This window comes from Eschrichtius robustus, chromosome X (genome assembly GCF_028021215.1).
Source record: "Eschrichtius robustus isolate mEscRob2 chromosome X, mEscRob2.pri, whole genome shotgun sequence".
Lineage (NCBI taxonomy): Eukaryota > Metazoa > Chordata > Mammalia > Artiodactyla > Eschrichtiidae > Eschrichtius > Eschrichtius robustus.
In genome coordinates, this window is record NC_090845.1 from 3,561,296 (window position 1) to 3,586,020 (window position 24,725).

The 24,725-nt window shown below is 39.3% G+C and overlaps 1 pseudogene; it reads left to right on the forward strand.

Annotated features, from left to right (window-relative positions):
* Positions 1 to 3,151: 3,151 nt before the first annotated feature.
* LOC137757412 (cyclin-dependent kinase-like 2) lies at positions 3,152 to 16,432 on the forward strand (annotated as a pseudogene).
* Positions 16,433 to 24,725: the final 8,293 nt, after the last annotated feature.

Consider the following 24,725-nt stretch of genomic DNA (forward strand, 5'->3'; position numbering starts at 1 on the left):
TGGAATACTACTCACCCATAAAAAAGAATGAAATAATGACATTTGCAGCAGCATGGATGCAACTAGAGATTATCATACTGAGTAAGTCAGACAGAGAAAGACAAATACCATATGATATCACTTATGTGTGGAATCTAAAATACGATAAAAACGACCATATCTACAAAACAGAAACAGATTCACAGGTGTAAAGACCAGACTTGTGGTTGCCAACGTGCGGCGGAGAGGCGAGTGGTGGATTGGGAGTTTGGGATTAGCAGATGCAAACTATTATATACAGAATGGGTGAACAACAAGGTCCTACTGTATAGCACAGGGAACTATTTTCAATCTCCCGCGATAAACCATACTGGAAAAGAATGAAAAAGAATATATGTATATAACTGAATCACTGCTATACAGCAGAAATTAACATTGTAAATCAACTATACTTCAATAAAATAAAATAAAAGGGGGATTCAATCACGGACGTGGCTCAGAAGGCAGCTATTGTCACTCAAGCGCTAACAGATTTTTACTCTAAAATAAGAGGTCCACAGATGACAGCCCATAAGGCAAATCTAGCCCGCCGCTTGTTTTTCGTATGGACTACTGCCTCATATTCCTTTTACATTTTTAAATGGTTGGGAACAAATAACTCAAAAGAAGAATATTTCATGACATGAAAAATTATATGAAATTCAAATTGTGTCCATACAATTATTGGAACACAGCCATACCCATTCACTGACATTATCTGTGGGTCGTTTTGTGCTACCAGGTACAGTTGAGTAGCTGTGACAAGGCACACAAAACCTAAAACATTTAATACTGTCCTGTTCCATAAAGCTGTCCAGAGCGTGTGTGCTAATAATCCTTGCTCTAAACAAACGTTTTCAGGGGATACCATATCACATGAGATTACCTCACTCAGCAGGGCGATAGGTGAATTCAATGGGCTTCCACTCCATTTTTAATAACTTATGGTATAAGAATAACATAAATACAAAGGGTAACCAACTGAGATTAATAATATTGTTGAATAAATATTCAGGACGCTTTGAGCAAATGCCTCAGAATTTTATTTACGCACAGGGAAGTTTTTTTTTTTTTTCCTTCCCCCATCCAAAAGTTCTTGAGAAGATTGAAGGGATCCAGGAAGCCTGGGCACAATCATTTTCAGTTAGGTACAGACGGTGTTCAGAAAAAAAAGGTGCATGTCCAAATTCCACAAGAAGGCATTTTATGACAGAGAATTCCCTTCCCAAAAAACTGCCTGAATCTGTCTTCTAAAAATAAACAGGACTGTTCCTTTTCCCCCCCCTAGAAGATAACTGTCCATTCTGTGCTGTGATTCAGCATCAAGCCAGTAAGGAAACAATGGCGCTACCTTGGGTTTGCGAGCAACAACCGTGAAGGGAAGTGCAGTAAATGACCAGGGGTCCCCTGTCATTGCTGAGCAGACAGCTAATGATTTGACCACAGACTTCAGAAGGACCTGCCTATAAAGCAAAACAAAGGGATGCTATTTTCTAAGAAGCTATCATTAAGTCACCGCTTACAACTGATCTGTTTTTTCACCCGGATGACATTTCTGCCATCTGTTCTCTGAAGCAAGAGATGCTTTGCACTGAAGCCACCTTGGGTTTTTATTTTTCTTTAAACTATACGTTATAGGTCAAGCTGGTTACCAATCATGGCATGATGTGTGAAAACGAAGTAGTAAGGAGAATGTTAATGGGATATGAGTTCCTATATTCCATGGAGCCTGAACTTGACATTCTAAATTTTTCTTGAGGGAACCAAAGAGGGAAAAAAAGAAAAAAAAAAAAAAAAAAAAAGATAGGAAGAACTAAACTACACGGACTGATGTAAATTTCTTATCAGGTACTTCCTGTTCTACAAATAAGTAACACAGCTTTCCTCAACAGTTAACAATTTTGCGGATTAGGTTCAGCAAAGTCAGCTAAAGGGATCAACGCTGGAACTTTATGACCAAGGTAAAGAAATTACCAAATACAAAAAGAAAAAAAAAAAAAAAAAAAGAACAGAATTGTGCTAACGTATGGACCCCAGAGATGTTTTCTCAACACAGGAAAGGGTATAGTGATGGTTACGTCTCCAGGGAGGGGTAAACCAGCAAGATCCTAGTTGGAAACAGATCTACTCCAAAGTGATGCAGAAGAGAGTTTAGTGAGAGGACTGTTTACAAAGGTGTGCTGAAGACTGCACTTGGCCATCTGCACTGTGGATTTGCGCGAGCAGAATTACTAAGCTTTAACCAGCTCTGGATGGGAAGGGCAAGAGGAAGAAAATGCTCGTCAGAACCTGTAGACCTTGGGAGGCTGCAGGTATGCAGACCCATGGAAAAGCCCACAAGTGGTCACATCGGAGGGCACAAGCCCTACACCACATTAAAGCAGAACAACGATCTTCGGTAAGTAAATTAGTACCGTTCTATTACACGTGTAGACAGACAAGGTCAACAGAAGAGAAACTCTAGAAATACACCCAACCACATATGAAAATTTAGTCAATAAAATGAAGAGATCAATCAACAGGGACTGCTTTATATACATGTATATTTGGAAAACTAGAAGAGATTCCCTACCTCACACCATGAATAAAAATAGACTCCAAACGGGATCCGCCCCTTGCAGCTTGGTGGCCAAGCCTTGGCCCAGGGCTAGCTAGAGCCGAGCAGGTTCACAGACTCCAGGGACCGGGCACCTTAGGAGCTGGGAGGCGTTGCCCTAGCTAACCCCAGCTAACTTCCCTACAGGCCTTGGCCTTAACAGGTATTGGTGCCTGCCGTGGACGCATTTAGACCCCGGCCTTTTCTCTCTGGAGACTTTCCGCCTATGGTTGGGGACAGAGTGAGGTCGTTGCCTTGACGACGACAGCATGCGGCCCGCGGTCCTCCTGAGTGTGAACTTGCGGTGGGTTGAGGCCAGTCGGCCTCCTTGTCTGCTTCACCTGGGACCCCTGACTGTGTCTGCGGAAGAAATCGCGACAGCAGTAGAATTGCTAGTTTGCTAGTCAGCGTCTTTTAGACCTGCGAACGAGATGCATTTCACCTCAATTTTGTTTCCAAGTTGAAAACCTTTGGGTATTTCCACGCCAAAGGATTTAAAAGAAGCACAAGAAAAATTCCTACTGGTTTTTAATTAAAATGGAAAAATACGAGAACCTAGGATTGGTTGGAGAAGGGAGCTATGGAATGGTGATGAAGAGTAGGAATAAAGACAGTGGAAGAATTGTGGCCATTAAGAAGTTCTTAGAAAGTGATGATGACAAAATGGTTAAAAAAAAATTGCTATGCGAGAAATCAAGTTACTAAAGCAACTGAGGCATGAAAATCTCGTGAATCTGTTGGAAGTGTGTAAGAAAAAAAAGCGATGGTACCTAGTCTTTGAATTTGTTGACCATACAGTTCTTGATGACTTGGAGCTCTTTCCAAATGGACTAGACTACCAGCTAGCTCAGAAGTATTTGTTTCAGATTATCAGTGGCATTGGATTTTGTCACAGTCACAGTATCATACACAGAGATATAAAGCCAGAGAATATATTAGTCTCCCAGTCTGGTGTTGTCAAGTTATGTGATTTTTGGACTTGCGCGGACACTGGCAGCTCCTGGGGAGGTTTATACTGATTATGTGGCAACCTGATGGTACAGAGCTCCAGAACTATTGGCTGGTGATGTCAAGTATGGCAAGGCTGTTGATGTGTGGGCCATTGGCTGTCTGGTAACTGAACTGCTCATGGGGGAACCCCTTTTTCCTGTAGATTCTGGTATCGATCAGCTGTATCATATTATGGTGTGTTTGGGTAATCTCATTCCAAGACATCAGGAGCTGTTTTATAAAAATCCTGTGCTTGCTGGAGTAAGGTTGCCTGAAATCAAAGAAACGGTTCCTCTTGAAAGACGCTATCCCAGGCTCCCTGAAGTTGTGATAGATTTAGCAAAGAAATGCTTACATATTGACCCAGACAAAAGGCCCTTCCTGTGCTGAGCTCCTGCACCATGATTTCTTTCATACGGATGGATTTGCTGAGAGGCTTTCTCAGGAACCGCAGTTAAAAGTACAGAAAGATGCCAGAAACATTTCTTTATCTAAAAAACCCCAAAACAGAAAGAAGGAGAAGGAAAAAGATGATTCCTTGGGTGAAGAGAGAAAAACACTTGTGGTACAGGATACAAATGCTGATCCCAAAATTAAGGATTCTAAAGCATTTAAAATAAAAGGATCAAAAATGGATGGAGAAAAAGTTGAAAAAGTCAGTCGAGCTTCAAAATGCCAGCTGTCTCAATGACAATGGGATGAGCCACATCAAAACAGTGCCTTCAACAAGCCTCCGAGATTGCAGCAATGGCAGCATGGGCCACACAAGAAATCCAGGCATGGCAATTCCTCCACTTACGTACAACCTTTCTGCAGTGGCTCCCACTATTAATTCTGGAATGGGAACTATTCTCCAGAGTTCAGAGTTACAAAGTGGATGAGAAAACCAAGAAGTATTGTATTCCATTTGTTAAACCAAATAAACATTCTCCAGCAGGAGTTTATAATATTAATGTGACCACATCGGTAAGTGAACTATTTCAGAGGCAGAAGAGCAAACATTAGTCATTTCTAGACTTTCATTAATAGTAAATATAATAGTGAAGAACTGAGAGTTTTATTGGGAGACGTATCATAAAGTGGAAACTTAATTATGGATATATCATCCCAGCGTGTCAAAATCATAAATGTGAAAGACAAGTTTAAGTTTCATAAGTCCGGAAATTTAAATATAAGATGTTATTATTATATAGAATGGATAAACAACAAGATCCTACTGTGTAGCACAGGGAACTATATTCAATATCCTGAGATAATGGAAAAGAATATAAAAAAGATACATATATATGTATAACTGAATCACTTTGCTGTACAGCAGAAATGAACCCAACATTGTAAATCAACTATACTTCAATAAAAAAAAGATGTTATTAAAAAAAAAAAAAAAAAAAAAAAGACTCCAAATGGATTAGCAATCTACATGGAAAAAAAAGGAAAACATAAAATTTTACACATAAAGATGAGTGATTTGTCTAAAACCTAGATATATAGCAATGCTTTGAAACTGACTCAATGTTCAAACTCAGATAGACGATAGGTAGGGAGGTAGACAGATAATAGACTATAGATAGGTAAATAGATGCCAGATGGTAGATGGATAAACAGACACCACAGGAGTTAGTTTATGTAATAAGTCAAAAAAGCAAACATTAGATATGCTTGAATAAATCAAACATTACATTTAAGAAGAATTAAAGGAAACAGAATCCCGTTTTAACTTCCAATATCATGAATAAAGAAAATTGTATCATCTAAGCAATCAGAAATATAGAAAGAAAAAAAGAACACTGTAGTGCACTTAAAATTTTAAGAGGGTAGATTTCATGTTAAGTATTCTTACCACAATAAAATAAATATTAAAAACATGATAACTACAAAGTTGAAAGGAAAAAACAAATTGGCTGTCACATATTTTCTGTTAAAGTGAAAATTGTGACTTAAAATTTTAAATTATTCAAATTATTTAATTATTCAGCAGAAACATACTTCAAACAGATATAAAGTGAGATTGAATACTGAGTGATGAACAAATGTTGAATACAAAAAAAGAACATAATAAAAGTAATTTTAATATCATATGTGGAATTTTAGGTTAAGCATAGTAATCAGAATCAAGAGAACTTTTAATGATTGAAGATGGAATTTCTGATGCTATGTGATAAATTTGTAGACTTATCAACATGACAGTTGAAGATACAAATGAGAAATAATCTGAAAATGATCAAAATAAAATTTTAAACATTACAATGAACCTCATTCAGGTTGGGCAGATTTACTACAAAATTAGGAATAAAGAGAAAGTGAGTAACAATCACCAGCTTGCTTTCGGGTCCACATTCCTATCTATGGGGAGGGGTCTTTCAGCCCTCAATAAGAGAGCTGCTCTTTAATATATCAGTGGAATTTCCATAAAAATCAGTACTTCGATCTTTCCCAGGGAAAAGTCTACCTCCATAAGCCAACAAAAATTAAATAGCATACAAAGAAAAATTAAATTAGAAAGATTAGTCATTAAGAAACATACTTCCAAATACAGCTGTCAAAGAAGCAACCAAAACTAAAAGCTCAGTATCTACCCAAGAGATGGTTTGAAGTAACAGTGGCTGTCAGTACAGTTTCTGATATTTCCTGCAAAAATACAGAACAAGGACAGATTTAATGACACGACAACACCAGTCTTGACAAAACTCTATGACTGAGCATGCCTAGTGTTCAAAATAACTAAGTATTAAATGGGGGGAAAAAAATCGTCCAAGTTGCAAAGATTCATGTCTCAGGGCCCGCACTGCTGCATGGCAAGATGTGCAGCCCAGGAGGATGGGACTGGGGGGGAACCTGTCATGTTGCATGGTCAACATGGAGAATACTTGTTTTTATTTTATTATAGTTGATTTGCAATGTGTTAATTTCTGCTGTACAAAGTGCTTCAGTTATACGTATATATACATTCTTTTTCTTTTTGTATTCTTTTCTATTATGGTTTATCACAGGGTATTGAATAGAGTTCCCTGGGCTCTCCTGCTGGACCTTGTTGTTTTCCATCCTGTATATAATAGTTTGCATCTTCTAATCCCAAACTCCCAATCCATCCCCCCCCCACCCCCCTCCCCCTTGGCTACCACAAATCTGTTCTCTATGTCTGTGAGTCTGTTTCTGTTTTGTAGATAAGCTCATTTGTGTCATATTTTAGATTCCACATATAAGTGATAGCCTATGATATTTGTCTTTCTGAGAATACTTTTTAACTTAGTATTTAACACACTAACTATAATTAAAATAGAGGTAGTATATAGTCAAAAGACTGCATTAGTATAAAAAAAATGGAACTCAAGCTCTTTCACTGTGTATTGGGCACACAGCTTATCTTTCTGGCACTCAGATTTCTAACTTCTTAAATTAGTAGCTGAGCTTAGTTGTTTGCATGTAGTTCCATGGGGACTTCAAGGGGATCATTCAATATATACGTGGTTGCCTGACTTTTTCTGGAGAGAGGACCACAGCTTTCTTTAGCATATCAATGTCATATGAGGCTCAAAAAAGACAGAAGCGCTGGAATGTTGACCCACTTAGCACTTCTCAGTGCTAACATTATCTGACTTCAGCAGAAAATATGGGGTTCTTGTAGAATCTGAAAATCTTCTAGAATCAAAGACACTGAGATTGGGATTATTCTCTATGTACAGTATTTGAGTTTGGACATAGCTAATTCAATGCATTAAATTATTTTCATTCCTGAAGTTTTCTAGCTTAACTCTTTTTCTTTCTTAGTCTTATACTGGAAAGACATTACATCATTCTATAAAAAGGGAAGCCTGCCTTCGGATTATTGCCTTCAGCTGAGATAAATTCTCTTCTCTGGTTCCTCCGTGATTTGCTCTTATGTCTTCATTCCTGATCAAAATGGCATGTGCTAGTCTTAAACTTACACATTTCAATCCCTGATAAACCTAGACCTTGGCTTTGAACAACCTAAAAAGAATGACAATATTTCTGTGTGTTCATTGTCTATCCTTTCCTGTAATACTGAAGTTCTCATAGTATGGTTGCCGCTTTACTGTATCTTAAGGTTTTCACGCCAAAGGCAAAAGAGACCTCAACTATGATGGCCATGGGAAAGCTATCCAGCTGCATAATGAAATAGTACCTCTACGTCATAACCAACAAATGGGATTCCCAAATGCTATTTGGCCAGCAGAATATAACCCAATGACCGTGTTACATGCTTTGAGTTTGGGGAATGCTTTTTGCATCCTTGCACCATGCCTGCTCCGTTCTGAAGGCAGTTAAAATTAAACCCACGGTTGTACGTAATAAGGGCCTAGAGACATTGTGTGTTCTACAACACTCTCTGAAAGGCAGCAATATTATCCATTCTGGGTCCAAAACGTTTAATGATAGGAACATCTTAGAGTGCTTCAAACACTCAAGTAAATGAAGACGTGCTGAGGAGTCAAGGGTGATGTCACCTTAAGTGAGCCATTTGATTTCTTCCTGTACTTAATAATGTATTTATTACTAAATCTGACGTTCAAGGTGAAATTGGACAGCCGAATACGTCATTCACTGTGACTGCGGACACACTGCTTTACTATATGTATATTCAAAACATTAGGACGTTTTGCCAATGATGCAAAAATTGGGGGCTTATTACTTACAATCAACTGCAAAGATGTTGTTCATAAGATGTTAAAACAACATGAAATCTGTGTTGGGAGTCGTGACATACATAATATTACGGCATGAACTACTATGATACAATGTATCATAAAGACGTGTATTACTACCATACAATGTACAGCTAAACAGATTCAAGTCATCTTCCTTATCTATATTTTCATCTATCGGGAATACTAGTGTAATCAATGGCAAAAATTGTTTCATTTTCTTCCCTATACTGATAAATAAATAAATCTAACACTTAAAAGTACTCATCCCACTTTTCTTACAAGTACCCATCCATTATCATGCTACTAATCATATTCCAATCTTTAGATGAGGAAACTGAATCTCACAACTTTAAATCTTCATCTAGCTACTCAATGATATCTCAACCCCGGGAGTGTCGCCAAGAATTCTGTGTTTTGATCAGTAACACCGAATTATATAGTACATATTTAATTACATATTTAATGATGCATTTTTCAAATTCATTGCACAAATATTATCATTTGGACCCATACCAATTTACATAAGGGAGGCAAAGACGTAACACATATAAGACAGAATGGAAATGTAATTATAAACAGAGTATCCAGAGAGGTCAAATGGCAAAGGGAAGCAATGTTTGGGGTGATAAAAGTGACAAATATAAACAAGGGGCAGGTGACAGTTCTTAGTCAATCTTCAAGGATAAGGTCTACCTATAGGGATGTAAGCAGTGAAATCCATTGTTGATAAGACAAAAAAATGAGTAAGGAAATAAGAGTTTGATGAGACTTGGGCTGTCCAATATGGTAGCAATTAGCAATATATGGATAAACTTAAGTTAATTAAAATGAATAACAGTTCACCATCCAGTACCTGAGTTAAAGTTGCCACATTTCAACTGTTCTGTAGCCACACTTGGCTAGTGGCTACTACATTGAACAGGACAAGTATAGAACATTTCCATCACAGCAAAAAGTTCTACTGGACAGTGCCAGTGGTCTCAGAAAAAAATTGAGAGCTGAGTAGGATAAAGACGTTTTCTATCAGCACTCACCTTTTAGATTAACGGCTTAACACAAAGACCAAGAAAGGTGTGAACTCATCATCTTAAAGTTAAAACTCATCAAATGCAAAAATTGACTTTAATGTGAATGAATTGCTTTAAAATTACATCTTAAAACATACAGATGGCTAGCAGAAAAGATGCTCAACATCACTAATTATTAGAGAAATGCAACTCAAAACTACAATGAGGTATCTACCTCACACCGTTCAGAATGCCCATCATCAAAAAGTCTACAAATAATAAACGCTGGAGAGGGTGTGGAGAATAAGGGAACCCTCCTACACTGTTGGTGGGAATGTAAATTGGTGCAGCCACTATGGAGAACAGTACGGAGGTTCCTTAAAAAACTAAAAATAGAGTTACCATATGACCCAGCAATCCCACTCCTGGACATACGTCCAGAGAAAACCCCTATTCAAAAAGATACATGCACCCCCATGTTCATAGCAGCACTATTCACAATAGCCAGGACATGGAAACAACCTAGGTGTCCATCGACAGATGAATGGATAAAGAAGATGTGGTACATATATACAGTGGAATACTACTCAGCCATAAAAGAAGAATGATACAATGCCATTTGCAGCAACATGGGTGGACCTAGAGATTATCATACTAAATCAGTCAGACAGAGAAAGACAAATACCATGATATCACTTATATGTGGAATCTAAAATGACACAAATGAACTTACAAAACAGAAACAGACTCAGACATAGAAAACAAACTTATGGCTACCAAAGGGGAAAAGGGGGAGGGATAAATTAGGAGTTTGGGATTAACAGATACACACTACTATGTATAAACAAGGTCCTACTGTAGAGTAGAGGGAACTATATTCATAATCTTGTACTATCTAAAATGTAAAAGAATCTGAAAAAGTATATATACTTAAGTATAACTAAATCACCCTGCTGTATACCTGAAACTAATACAACATTCTAAGTCCACTATACTGCAATAAAGACAAGGAAACAAATTTTAAATTATGTCAAATTGAGGAACACACTTCTTTATTCAGATATCAAATATTTCTAAATTATTCAAGGATATTAATTTAGAATAGGAAAAATGCTTTGCAAAAACAGATTAAACGGCATTAAATTTTGAATTAGTGGTTCCTAGTTGAGGCATTCCCTCTCTAAATACTTTAAAGGGATCCAACTTGTGTGCCAACCCAGAGCCAGCTGAATCCACCCACTTTCTTTCCCACATCATTTTTCCTCTTTCATAACCTGTCATCTCCGGAGCTGGAAGGCCCAGGCCTTTGTCCTACCCTTCTCCTTCCAAATGACCCTTGAGTTTTGTAAGTCCACACGCTTCTGAGATTAAAAACCAACCATTCTTTCCCAAATCATACCAAAAATACTATGCCTTAAAAAAAAAAACCTTTCAACTTTATCTAATAAAATTTTCTTCTCACAGTTATCATTGGGGATAAATAATTTTTTTAAATGTTGATGGTGTACACTGAAAATAAAATTAAAGCAAAAACATCATTCCCTTCTTATCACTGAAATGATTTTCTAGGCCCAAGAGGGAGCAGCTCCTGTACAGGGTGCCAGGGCAGCAAACTTGGATCACTTTCGTGTCTCTGTAAACATGTCCCTTAACCAGACACGCAGGATATGGGGCCGGCCAGGCCCCGCCCACCATGGGTGACTCTATGGCCCCAGCCGATCCAAGACCTTCCATATGTCTCTCTCCAGTTCTTTATTCTTTTCTTTTAATCAAAGATTCCTGCCTGCCAGTCTATCAAAGGAGTCTGTCCACTTTACAAAGTATTAGATAAAGTTTGTTTTTATCTCCTAAACTGTCTTCTTTAATCATTTTCTTAACAGTTTTGGGGGATGAGGAATGGGATCCGTATGTGATGGTTAAACCTCCTAGGACGTTTGGCTTGGGCAGCCGCACAGGACAGGGGTCCACTGAGACCTCGGGGTCCTCTGCGCCCCTGTCCTTCCTAAAGCCGTGGGCAAGTCCCTCTTGGACTGGAGACCTACTCCCTGCATGCATCTCCCCAAGCCAAACAAATTTTATTTAAGTATGTTGTATATGTATATGCATATATACGTACACACATATATATACATATATACATATACTTTATATATACACGTATATACATATATATATATTTTTTTTTTTATAAATTATTTTTGGCTGTGTTGGGTCTTCGTTTCTGTGCAAGGGCTTTCTCTAGTGGCGGCGAGTGGGGGCCACTCTTCATCGCGGTGCGCGGGCCTCTCACTATCGCGGCCTCTCTTGTTGCGGAGCACAGGCTCCAGACGCGCAGGCTCAGTAGTTGTGGCTCACGGGCCCAGTCGCTCCGCGGCATGTGGGATCTTCCCAGACCAGGGCTCGAACCCGTGTCCCCTGCACTGGCAGGCAGATTCTCAACCACTGCGCCACCAGGGAAGCCCCATTTTTTATATATCTATATATATACACATACATATATACATTACCTCTAGAAAGAGGTTTAAGTTTTCATAAAGGTTCTGAGGTCCCAAAAATGTTCCGAGGTTTATTAAAATTCCCACAAAGGTTCCTGGGTCGTTATATTGGGTGTTCAATATGAATGGCAGCCCTTAGGAGATTCCCAAAGTCTCGGGATAAGTCCACAGCACAAACCACTGGGGGACTGGAGAAATTCATGGAGAAGTCCAGACTCTTTTGGCCATCAGAACCAAAGTCTAAGCAGGCACAAGTGAGACTATTAAAAGCTATCAAAGATAAAGAAGTCTTCCAGTGAAAGCAATAACAGATCTACTGTTAACGGGAATCTTGAAAGTCAACACTGCAGAAGTGCCTCGTGGGCATGGGTCCAGCACTTGAAGGCTGCTGGAGTGCTCACCACCTAAATCTAAGACTCTGGTGTTAGGGTAAGGTGATCATGAAACTGGTTAGATTGACACTGGGTCACCCGCCAACCTCACGAGAATGTCCATGCAGTGAGGTGCACTGAAAAATACCACACAATCCCCCACCCAGTGGCACGTCCTTCTTAAATATTAATTTGTCTCTGAGACCTATAGTTTAGCAAAAGAAAGGGGATCCTCAAGCTTCAAAGAACTGAACAGCCACCTTCTGGCACACCTGCTTATTTTATGGTTAAGAACATAAAGCCAAAGCTGTAGATATCTACAAAAATGGCAACACTTTCACTCAGACAAGTGAATTATGATGGTCGTTATGGGCAACTTTTAGGGTCATTCATTTAGAAGGTGCACTTGACAATAAGGAATCCCAGATAAACAAACAGAATGGGATACCTCTTTTGATTGGCATGTAGAAGCTGCCCCAAATCTTCAAGATTCCAAAATAGCTTCCTTGAAAGATTGATTGCAAGAGGCTAATGACAAATTAAAGACACAAGTGGGACCTAAGACAAAAGACTGCACAAGCGATTCCTACTACTCTCCTCTCTCTTCCTTGACCTTGAGAATCAGCCTACCAATCCTCTATGTGAATTGCCTTTCTACTCTGAAGAGGCCACAGGACCATAAACAAAAGTCTGCCAAGTTGGCGTTCTTGTAAGTGCAACAGCTCCAAGGCCAGAAAACCTAACACACCTGGGCCTCCCCCTTTGCACTCTCATATGGTCCATCCTCAAAACACAGGCCCAGAATTCAGGGTCTCATTTGTAGTCAACCAGGACACCAGAAAAAAGATTGTCCTCGAAGGTTTTCTCAAATCCTTCCACACCAAACCGAATGGCGCCATATCTACCCTCAAAAGAGGGTCCCCCTATCAGCCCCTCGCAGAGTTGATGGGACTCTTTAAGGGATTCTCCTGTGACTGCTACCAGGTATTCCCTTAACCAGGCAAGGGGAAAACTCAAATTAAACTTAATGGAAAATCTGGCCAAATCCTGGTAGGTACCAGGGCTATGCTCTCTAAACCCCACATTCTAGGGAGCCTGCAGATGGGATCCAGGGAAAACTGGCAGAAGCCAGGTAAGGAGAGAATTACCACCAGAGTCAGCTCTTCTGGGATCTCAGTGGCTGGTGGGGAAAGGGAAATAAAATCTCATGTTGTCCCTTCCTCTCCAAATGCACACTCTTGTGAATACGCTTTTGGGGGACCCACTGGCTGTCCATCCTTCCTTTCCCAGGGATAACTACTGCCTTCTTGTTTGTGTCGTTTTGCGTCCTGAGAATGTGGCTTGGCTTTCTGCCTGCCCAGGGTCACACAGGTTGTTCGTTCTTGCATATGGGGGCGCCCAGATATGGCCAGAAATGTAGGTTGCACCCCATTTGTGGCCAGTGTCCTAGAGACAGTGGCCAGCTCTCAGGGGGACTGTCCAAGTCTTCCTTTCTTCTGATTACCTTCGGAAGTGGCTCTGGATCTTTGGACATAGTATACCTGCACCCTCTTTGGGCAACGCCTCTTGCATCCATGGGGGTCATTCAATACCGCCAGGAATATTTGCTGGGTCTTCTCAACCCACACGAGGTTGGCTACGTGGCACCAGCCAATCAGATATTTTCTATTTGTCTCTTCTGTGTTCTTTATTCTTTATCCTATTAAGAGCTTCTTGCCTTCTGTCCAATTTTGCAGTTCTGGGAATGGAGACTGTCCACTTCATAAAGTGCTAAATAAGATTTGTTTGTATCTGTACTGTTTTCTTTAACCAATTTTTAACATTATTTTCTCTGCTCTGATCAACTTCAAACTGTTGTAATTTTTTGAAATGTATGTTCAACAATAGTGTTCCTCTAAAAGAATTCCTTATAAAAAAGTGCAGGGATAGACTGGGAGTTTGGGATCGACATATACACACTACTATATTTAAAACAGATAACCAACAAGGACCTACCGTATAGCATAGGGGACTATACTCAATATTCTGTAATAACCGAAATGGGAAAAGAATATGAAAAGTAGATACAATTATCTGTATAACTGAATCACTTTGCTGTACCCCTGAAACGAACACACTGTAAATCAACTATACTCCAATATAAAATTAAAATAAAATTAAAAAGCACAGGGACACTGAGTTTGTAGACAAAAAATGAAAATGAATAAAATAAAATAAAAATTTTAATGAATAAATTATGCTAATGGTAACTGCAGACTATTTGAAGATTTACAAGAATCTTCATTGTGGATTACCACTTCCTTGTGAGGAACATTCTAGAAATAAGTAACTTCTACAAGACAGAGCCATGGAGTTGATGAAACATGTCACTTTTCACTGACATTACTGTGAAGTCCACCAGATCTTTAGTGAAATAGTTAGTGATTCTCCACATACCTTTCTCTGTGAGCGCACACACATGGCCAATGGATGTAATGTATTGATTCTACTTGACAGAAATCTAACATATTCTTTAGAGAAAATGAAATTTCCAATCCATTTCAAGGAAGACATTGTGTATCCTGCAACAGCTTTTACAAATGAAATCTAAATGCATCTTTCCTTCAGAGGAGTAAGACTGAATTGAAATTTTGAAATCAACGGTAAACCAGCTATGTATATTTTGGGGTTGGAAACAATTCCCCCAAATAAATGATGCTTCACCCTGCGCCGTTAAACTCTAGAACAACCACTAGCAATGACATTTAGTGCCAGAATCCATCACAGTCTGAAATGGAACAAATCTCTACGGGAAAGCAATTGTAGTCTTGAAAGTGCAAATCTGATGGACTCTCTCTGCATTTTGGCTCTGTAATACCTGGAACAAATGTGGGGACTCTTCTTGTTGTAGTTCTCTCTCTGTGTGTGTGTGTGTGTGTCATGTTCCTCAAACTTTGTGTTATAAACCCCAGAGCTGCTTTAACTTAGTTGAAGTAGTACAGGCTTCTGAGATTTATTAAACACATGTATAATGACTAGAACTGGATTAATGGCAGTGACAAATTCCCCGTCCCTGGTTCAAGACAGTTTTCACTCATTTAATTAAATAATAGGGATAAGAACAAAAAGTTATTATGCATTGTCGGTACCACAGTTTGAGGAGGAAAATGGATTATGTCCCTTAGAATAGGATAACAAGTTCTAGGTTTAGTACCTGAAACTCTTCACCTTTAACAAATATGCATGTGCTACTGAATGCCAAGTATGGATCTTGCTACTGAAGTGACAGCCATTGGAACTTGACTCCAAATAAATCTGTACTTTTAGACAACGTGATTTCACAAGCTAATCCAACCTACTGCAACAGTAAGAAAGATGCAATCCTCTTTCTACTGTATATGGAAAGGAATTCCACTGCCTTCACGCACTGGTACGCAAATACCACCTAAAAACTTTCAGTAGCAGAAGAAAGACTCGAATCAAGTCCATGCCTATTTGCGTTCCCGTCGACACAGCTGTACATGAGCAGAGGGAAAGGCTGAGCTTTTGCAGCTGAGCCATTTTCAGCCCCAAAACCATTACTGGCCAACCTCTCCAAGTCCAATATTCCAAAGAAGTTCAGAAACAAACAGCCATTTTCCCCTTTGTATTCACTTTATTTTCACTGGCACTCTACTACCTATGAAGCACTCTGACAGATAGTAGGTGGGCAATACAACCCTTCTTTTCAAAGAGCTTAAAATGAACCACTTGGAAAAGCAAATTCAACAGATTGGAATATCACATGGTCATGATCTGCACTAGTACCTAAGATCTATACCCAAACGCTGCGAAAGGCAATGCAGGTTTTAAGGAAGGTGTCGTACCGAAGGATGCAAAAGGGAAATCATACTTCAAACGGCAAGGTGAGGCTTCCAAAAAACATCACCTGAGTCATACTTCCAGATCACATTGCTTCTGACGGCTGTGTTGTTCTTCTCTTTCACTTTCTTTCTCTGCCTGGTTCCTCTCGCCTCTTGCATACTCTGTCTCCCGGGTTCTTTCCTAAACAGAGCAATTGGCTACATTCTCTGCGATTCTTGTCCTCGTTCCTTACAGAGTCCGCTCAGCATATCTACCCATCAATCACAAAACGGGGTGCTGGGCAATCAAGTTCTTTCCTCCACGGACAAAACCCAGAGCACTCACGTTCCACGAGGCATGGGACCAACACAATCCTCCCCGAGACAACGCGAACATTGCCCTCCTTCATGCTGAAACGCAGCAGCAGCTTTGGGGTGTTCTTAGTAACCGACTAGCGACGCCATAAATACTACTTCACGATTTAGACTCTCCCGTGTATTGGGCTTCTACGGGAACACCGCGCAAGTTCCTTTAAAATGCAGATCTGTTCCCTTTCCCTTTTTATTTGATGAACCGAAGCCCACACACTCTTCATATGTCCTTCATGTTTACCTCATGTCCCCTTGGGATCCCCTCCACGGATACCACAACACATTTAGTTGTCTTCTCTCCTGAGGTTCCTCTTAGCTGTAACAGGTTCTCAGACCTTCCTTGTTTTTGAGAACCTTGAGGTTTCAGGAGGACCTGAAATTTTGTAGAATGTCTGTCTCTACTGGGATGTGTTTGTTTTCCTCATGCCTAGACTGGGGTTATAGTTTTTTGGGAAGGAAGACCTCAAAGGCATCACATCACATCAAGGGCACACACTTATCAACATGTGTTATCACTGCTGATGTTGTTGACCCAGACCACCTGGCTGAGGTGGTGTTTGTCAGGTTTCCCGACAAGTAAGTTACTTTCCCCCTCACTTTTCATATTGTGCTCTTTGGAAGGAAGTCACTCCCCACAGCCTGTCCATAAAGAGTGAGGAATTATGTACCACATCCTCGAGAGTGGAGTCCTTACACAAACTGTATAGAATTCTTCTGCACTGTTCCCTTCTGTGTTTAAGCTTCAGTAAGCATATATTTACCTGTCCTCAACTTGGATAACACCTACTTCCAAATGTTATTCAGAAAAAAATATTTAGTAGGTGCCTGCATTGCTTATTCCATTCACATTGTCTGATCTCTGTGGAACAGATAAGACAGTTAAAACCAGAGTCCTGATTTCAGTTCTTTAACTCTGAGATATTCGCCACACATGTGTGTCTCCTGCTTGATTTCAGTCATATGGTCCATTTTCCTTTGGTGTACAACACTTAAATAAGAGGAGAATTTCCACACCAGACTGTGTCTGCAGAGTCTACCATAACACACACTAGTGATACTTCTTCTATTACTTTTTAGTTTCCTCTTTTAGGCTTGATCTACTTGATTTTAACAATAATTATACTTGGCTATAAAATTCTGTTAGCATCATTTACATCTTGTTTTTGCATTCAGAGGAGTTATACATATCCATATAAATCACCCATCACGAGCACACTACACGCCATCATTAATATTTTCAGAGTATTACATACGTGATTTACACACATACAATGTACAGAGAGTTATGATAATCCACACTTCTCACAACGGTCTCTTGGATGAATTCTAGTGATGGAGCTACAAAGCGCCAGAGATTTCTGATCACCTCCTAATGGACATGCAAAACAGATCTATGAAAAAGCAACCTATTTCTCTTCTCTGATACTGGAAGCACACTTTCTCTTTCAGAATGCCAGCTCGTTTGTGTAAAGAAATAAATTGCAATTTGGGTGATGTGAAGGAAAGACTCAAGGGCCAAGGCTGGGATATGAGGATGAGTTTGAGAGAGGGGAAGAGTGATGACATTGAAAAAGTAACTTTCTTGGGAGAGGGGTTTACATGTAATATTTAAGTAATATTCGGCTTTCGTCTATGGACGGGAGGGTTGAGGGTCCTGGTAGCCATGGAAGAGAGGTATAGAAAGACAGGTTACGGAGGAAAAGGGCACAGAAACAGGACAACACCCGGAGGAGATGCATCTCTGGTGGCCTTCCGGACTCAGATCTGTTGTTTGGATCTTGATGGGCATAAATACCCATGATGTCTCACAGGACATGCTCTGTGTTGGGTTTTCCCTATTTATATTCTTAAGGCTTTCGTTCTTTTCTTAAACTCTGAATACTCTTTTGTGCTTATGTTTTGGTAAATTAAGGGTAGTTCTGGTGTCTACTTCTGCAGCCAAAAAATCTCATGGGAACTAGAACCATAGCCAAGCACTGGTAAATAGACCAAATGTGATTGAGTACTTAGCTCAAGCAGAGCTCTCCAGTCAAGGAATGACCACAGAGATTTGGAACACGCAATACGCTCTAGGAATTCTAAAAGATGCTGCAAGGGCACCGAACATCCTGAAACCATGCAAGACTGGGGGGAGGGGTGTGATAAGTAAGTACACTTGGGATCCAGAGTTATTAGTCTGATCACCCCACCACTGTCCCAAGCTATCTACTGTTTCACAAAGTCGCAATTGTCCTTCCACCCTTCTGACGCTATCGCTTTCTGTGGGCACCATGTTTAGAATCACCAGATCACACCAAAAAATCATAATATAAGTCAATGAACGGGATATCCCTGGTGGTCCAGTGGTTAAGACTCTGTGCTTCCACTGCAGGGGGCACAGGTTTGATCCCTGGTCGGGGAACTAAGATCCCGCATGCAGCGTGGTGTGGCAAAAAAAAAATTGAAACTTTGAAATTGTACACAATGGGGGTCTAATCTATAGTCAGAAATGTTATCTGTCAACAGAGAGACTCCTACTAAGAATCCAGTAAATCTAGAGTGTGTGACAACCTTACACCTATTTTTGGCTGATCATAATATAGGTATTTTTTATCGAATAAATAACACTGCTATACAGAAGAAAAGTGCTTTTCTAATCGACAAATGAGGAATCTGTTTTATCCTATAAAATGCTGCTTTAAAGAAAAATGCTAATAATTAGACATTTTTGAAATAGTTTAATGGCGGTAATTTGTATATAAATGTGATTTTCCTGTTATTGAAAAAACAGCATAATCTATTAAGCAGTTCATTAACCTAAATGCCAAGTAGTTTAGCAAATATTTAGTATGTACATTGTATCTGCCAAGCATCGGGTTAACACTGAGAAAAAAAAAAAAAAAAAAAAAAAAAAAAAACCAGCAATATTCTATCCTGTTTTATTGTCAGATTGCCTCAAATGTCATCTGAATTTTTGTCATCTATGAGAATTAATGCTCAAATTTTGCCTAACCGTCCTCATTAAGCCAATCTTCAAGTGTAGTTTAAAACACCATTTGGAGGGAGCTGAAACTCATGGGAAGTTTAATTGCCTCTTTCTAAAGAATAAATTGCTCCTGGGAAGAGTATCTGTCTCACTTAGGTGGGAAGGAAGACAGAGCAGACTGCAATCATGGAAAACATATACCTGTCCCAAAAGCATGCCAGGTTAGAGGACAGAGCAGAATGACTTCCGTGGGCCGATGGACCCACGGGCGTAGGCAGGATACCTTGCTATAGTCCTACACCCACTAGCTGTCCTGGAATTTCACTATTACAGGAACAAAGGTCTTTGACACATGGGCTTCCTTTCTGCCTTAGGTATGTGTGAATGTCTGTGTGAGTTGGAAACAGACAGAGAGAAGGGAGAGGTTAAAATTTTATTCACAGACACAGACACCTTTTGTCATGAGGAAAGGACTTCTGGACATCCATGGATATTCACATTAAAAAATTAACTTTAGGGCTTCCCTGGTGACGCAGTGGTTGAGAATCTGCCTGCCAATGCAGGGGACACGGGTTCGAGCCCTGGTCCGGGAAGATCCCACATGCCGCGGAGCAACTGGGCCCGTGAGCCACAACTACTGAGCCTGCGCATCTGGAGCCTGTGCTCCGCAACAAGAGAGGCCGCGATAGTGAGAGGCCCGCGCACCGCGATGAGGAGTGGCCCCCGCTTGCACAGCTGGAGAAAGCCCTCGCACAGAAACGAAGACCCAACACAGCCATAAATAAATAAATAAATAAATAAATAAATAAAGTTAAAAAAAGAAAAAATTAACTTTAAAGACCAGTGGTGTGTTCCTTAAGGTTCTGCCCATTAGGCAAAAAGAAAAAAGCACACTACAATTTTTTTTTTTGGCCTAACTTTCATTGGTCAATAATTATACTTCCAGAAATTAATACAGGGAAACATAAAATATACAATAGAGTAAAACTGATAAGTTTTCAAATGAAGGTAAAACATGACATATGAAGATGAGTTAAGAAAAACACCGCCCCCAAAAAACCTTCTAAAATATTCTAAAGAAAGGAATATATATATTTAGAAGATGATTGAAATGGTGGGAAGGATAATTTGAAAATTTCACATAAATGCAAAATAGGTCAAGAAACAAGAAAATGATATGTAGTAAATAAAAGCAATGAAAAGTTAGCCAACTAAAGATAAGGCATGTAAACTCAGTCAATTAAAAGAAAAATAAATAAGCATGAAAATGTACCTCCCACACTGATGGTGGGAGTGTAAATTGGTGCAGCCACTATGGAAAACATTATGGAGGTTCCTTAAAAAACTGAAAATACAACTACCATATGATCCAGCAATCCCACTCCTGGGCATGTATCCAGAGAAAACTCTAATTCTCTACATGTAGGATCATTAAAATTGGTTTCCTCCAGGTTTTATAGTCTCACCACCTCCTTGGTGTTCCCTCTCACAGCCACCAGACTTCCTACACCTTTTCTGCATTCATGAAAGTCTAACCTTTCCTGGAAATAAGTGATTAGTGTAAGGAGGCAGGATACCTTTACAAAAGTCAGTCACTTTCCTACATGCCAGCTACAAACAAGTGGAATTGGAATTAAAAAGGCAATGCCGTTTACATTAGCACCAAACTATGAAATACTTAAGGGTGAATCTAACAAAATACGTGCTACAAGACGTACATGAGGAAAGCTACAAAATTAGAGACAAATGAAACCAAAGAGCTAAATAAATGGACAGGTATACCACATACATGGATAGGATGTCTTGATATTGCCAAGATGTCAGCTCTTTCCAACGTAATGCAATCCCAGTCAAAAATCCCAGCAAGTTATTTTATGGATATCAATAAACTGATTCTAAAGTTTATACAACCGAGAAATAAAATTTATATACCTCCCCCCAGACTCTCTTCCAAATATTTCCAAATCCAGTAGTCAGTTATGACTTTATTCTTTCCTTCCTTCCTTCCCCTCTCCCCTCTCCCCCCTTTTATGTCTAAGCAAACCACATCTTGTATCTTTTCTGGGCACGAAAACCTCTTCCCCTAAATATATCCATGAATTTCTCTGATACTTAATTGCAAACTCTGCCTCTGAGAAGTCACATCCTTACAGAGACCTCCTGTCCCTCCTGTAATCACATTTAAGCATCTATAAATCTCTACACCAGGGGTTGGCAAACCATTTCAATAAAGGGTCAGACAGTAGATCTTTTAAGCTTTACAGGTAAGGCTGTCTCTGCCACACATACTGTTTAAAAAAGTTTTTAGTACTTTGAAGTACAACTTACATACCATAAAATTCACCCGTTGTCAGGTAAAGTTCAACGACTTTTAGTACATCTATACAACTGTGCAATCTTCACTACAAACCCATTTTAGAACATTTACATCCCTTCAAAAAGTCTTCTCACGGCCATTTGCAGTCAATGCCACCTCCAACTCAGGCAACTACTTATCTAATTTCTAGGGAATAAAAAAAGCCTTTGCTAAAATTTCAAATGCATGTAATCATACGGTATGTAGGCTTCTTAGCATATTGATTTTGAGGTTCATTCAGCTGTAACATGTACCCATGGTTTGCTCCTTTTTTTGTGGAACAGGATTCCATTAGATAGATATATCATAGTGTATATATCTATTCACCCAGTGATGGACATGTAGATTGTTTCCAGGTTGTAGCTGTCATGAATGGTACTTTAAACATGGGTTCAACATTTGTCTTGTTGGAGGTTTACAGGAACGTTGTGACCAGACCTAAGTGCACAGCTGCAAGAACAAAGGATTATGGGACCAAAGTTTGTAACAAGCAGCCCCACCCCCTCCCCTTTTAGTATAAAAGAAACCTGAATTCTAACTCGAAGAAGCTGGTTCTTTGGGACACTAGTCCACCATCTTCTCGGTCTGCTGGTTTTCTGAAAAAAGTCTCTATTCTTTGTCCCAACACCTCATCTCACAGTAACACCCTCAGTATTTCAGTTAAACAGAGAATGAAAATCTCCCTTAGATCTCCAATCGAAGCCACTTGCTTCAGCTTTTCACCAGAGTTGTGCATTGCAAGGCTGCATCTTGCAATTACTAAGCACTGTCGCCCTTTGATTTCCACTACATTTTTAGCGCTTATGTATACACACTTCCCTACGGGGATAGGAGAAGGGAATGTCACATCCACTGGGGGGTGGAGGGAAGACCTCGCTCTAACTCTGCTCCTTAGCCCCACAATCTTATCCATGCACTTAGCAACTGGACTATGGTAGAAACGCAATAAATATTTTGGTGAAAGAATGAATGGAAGCCAAATTTAGATGAAAGCTCCCACACATAATGACGTCCGTCCTCATGGGATACAGTTTCACCCAGCTGCTCTGCATGGCTTCAGTTAAGGAGGCTGCAGGCTAGAAACTTTTGTAACAACTTCGTAGGAAGACCAAAGAGCTACCAAGACAACAGACGATGTGAATTATTTGTAATATATCCTGGACCCCCAAGCATGTGGGCAGCCCACGTGAAAATGAGTGTAAAATTATCACCGTCTATATCTATAGCTGGAGAGGGTAGAGTTGTCTGTCTCAAGTGTGATGCAAGAGATAAATATGAGTTTTTTCTCCTGTAGGACACAAAGTTCCTAATACATACCCACTGTCACCATGTACTTTAGGGAGAAATATATATATACTTCTATGTATATACATGTATTGACAGATATGACTGAGATGAAAAGCAAGCAAAGGGTATTAACACATCACAAGCACAGCTGTTTCACCCTTGTGAACAGACATCATATGTTCTTCCATGGTGATGTGCAAACACCTTAGTTGTTTTTCCTCCCCCTGCACATTCCGAAGTATCTTCAGTTGATTATGGGATAATTCTAGTGTAAATGATATACATGTATAATATGTATTATATACAATACATATTAGATATAAATGATATACAGGTATATTGTATGATTATATAATACATGTTAGATAAAATACATATTGGACATAATACAATATGTCATTATATCTAATACACATTATGTACATATATAACCCCTTGCAAACCAGCATCATAAACACAAGAACAGTATTCATGATAATGGTTACAGAAAGTTCTTTTTCAGTTCTGTAATACATAAAATGTTGATATTATAAATTCCCTATCTACTTTATGACCCTTCTCAAGCTCATTAAGGCTTACCCCTGTCCAAAGGGCAACCAAAAACAGGCATGTTTTGGGTATTCTTCTCCATTCCTATGTTAGGTTCCTACCATAAACTTTTACCTCCACAAATGATCTACAGTTTCTACACTTCACAAAAATTATACAGTATGCTGCCGTAGAGGCAACTTTTTGATTAATGCATCTTACATCTGTCAGTGTTCATGTATAAGAAATACAGTGCAGTATTTAACTGTTAATTGTATTCCCGTGCATTACATACTGTACTCTTGAACATTTTGTTTGCTTTTACTCTTTGTTAGATGAGTACAGTTGTTAGGAATGAATGCCATTTTATTTTTTCATCTGTTTGCTGCAAATGAGTAAGACTGTCTTCAGGTAATATACCTACAGCTATAACTGCAGAGTACTATGGTATAAAGTACCCATTTTCAATTTTAGCAGAGATGTGCATGTTTTAAGTCACACTTCCATTAGCAGGTTATAGTATTTCTTCGCCTTAATGTTAAGAATTTCTCATAATACTATCCAAGGGTTGCTGTTTTCTTCTCCTCAGTTCATCTTTGTCATTGTTTACCTTGATGACTGGATTAAGTTGCTGTGTGTGGGGTTTCACCTTGGTAAAGTTATTCTTTGCAATTAACATGGATCTGTGGCAGACACTTGGAGACCACCTTGAACTTCTGCCCAATAATTCTACCAGCCATTGGCGGATAATGGCTACAACTATTTCCATGGTACTTGCCTAATAGCGATTGTATATTTTCCTCATCCTTCCCATAGGAATTAATTGAAATTCTTCTGTAAGGTAGAGCTATCCCTTATTAAATTAGTGACTTACAGCTGTGTGAACTCAACTGATTTTTACATGACTCTATGGGGTATCAGCCAGTACTCTTGTTATTTTGTTGCCCAACTCTTTCCAACTTTCAGGATTGGGAGCTCCTTGAGTTTGACTTCTGCATACTTCCAAACTGCAAAACATCCGACAGACCCAGATCGACAGATATTCTACAGAATACTTGACCATTACTCTTCATAAACATCCAGGTCACAAAAGAACAGGAAAGAGGTACGACCTGCTCCAGTTAGGAGGAGACTAAGGAAAGACAAATAACTATACAATGTGAGATTCTAGACTGCATCCCAAAATGGAAAAAAAACCACTGATTTTAAAATAGTAGAATCTGAATTATGCCTATAGTTTAGTTAACATCAT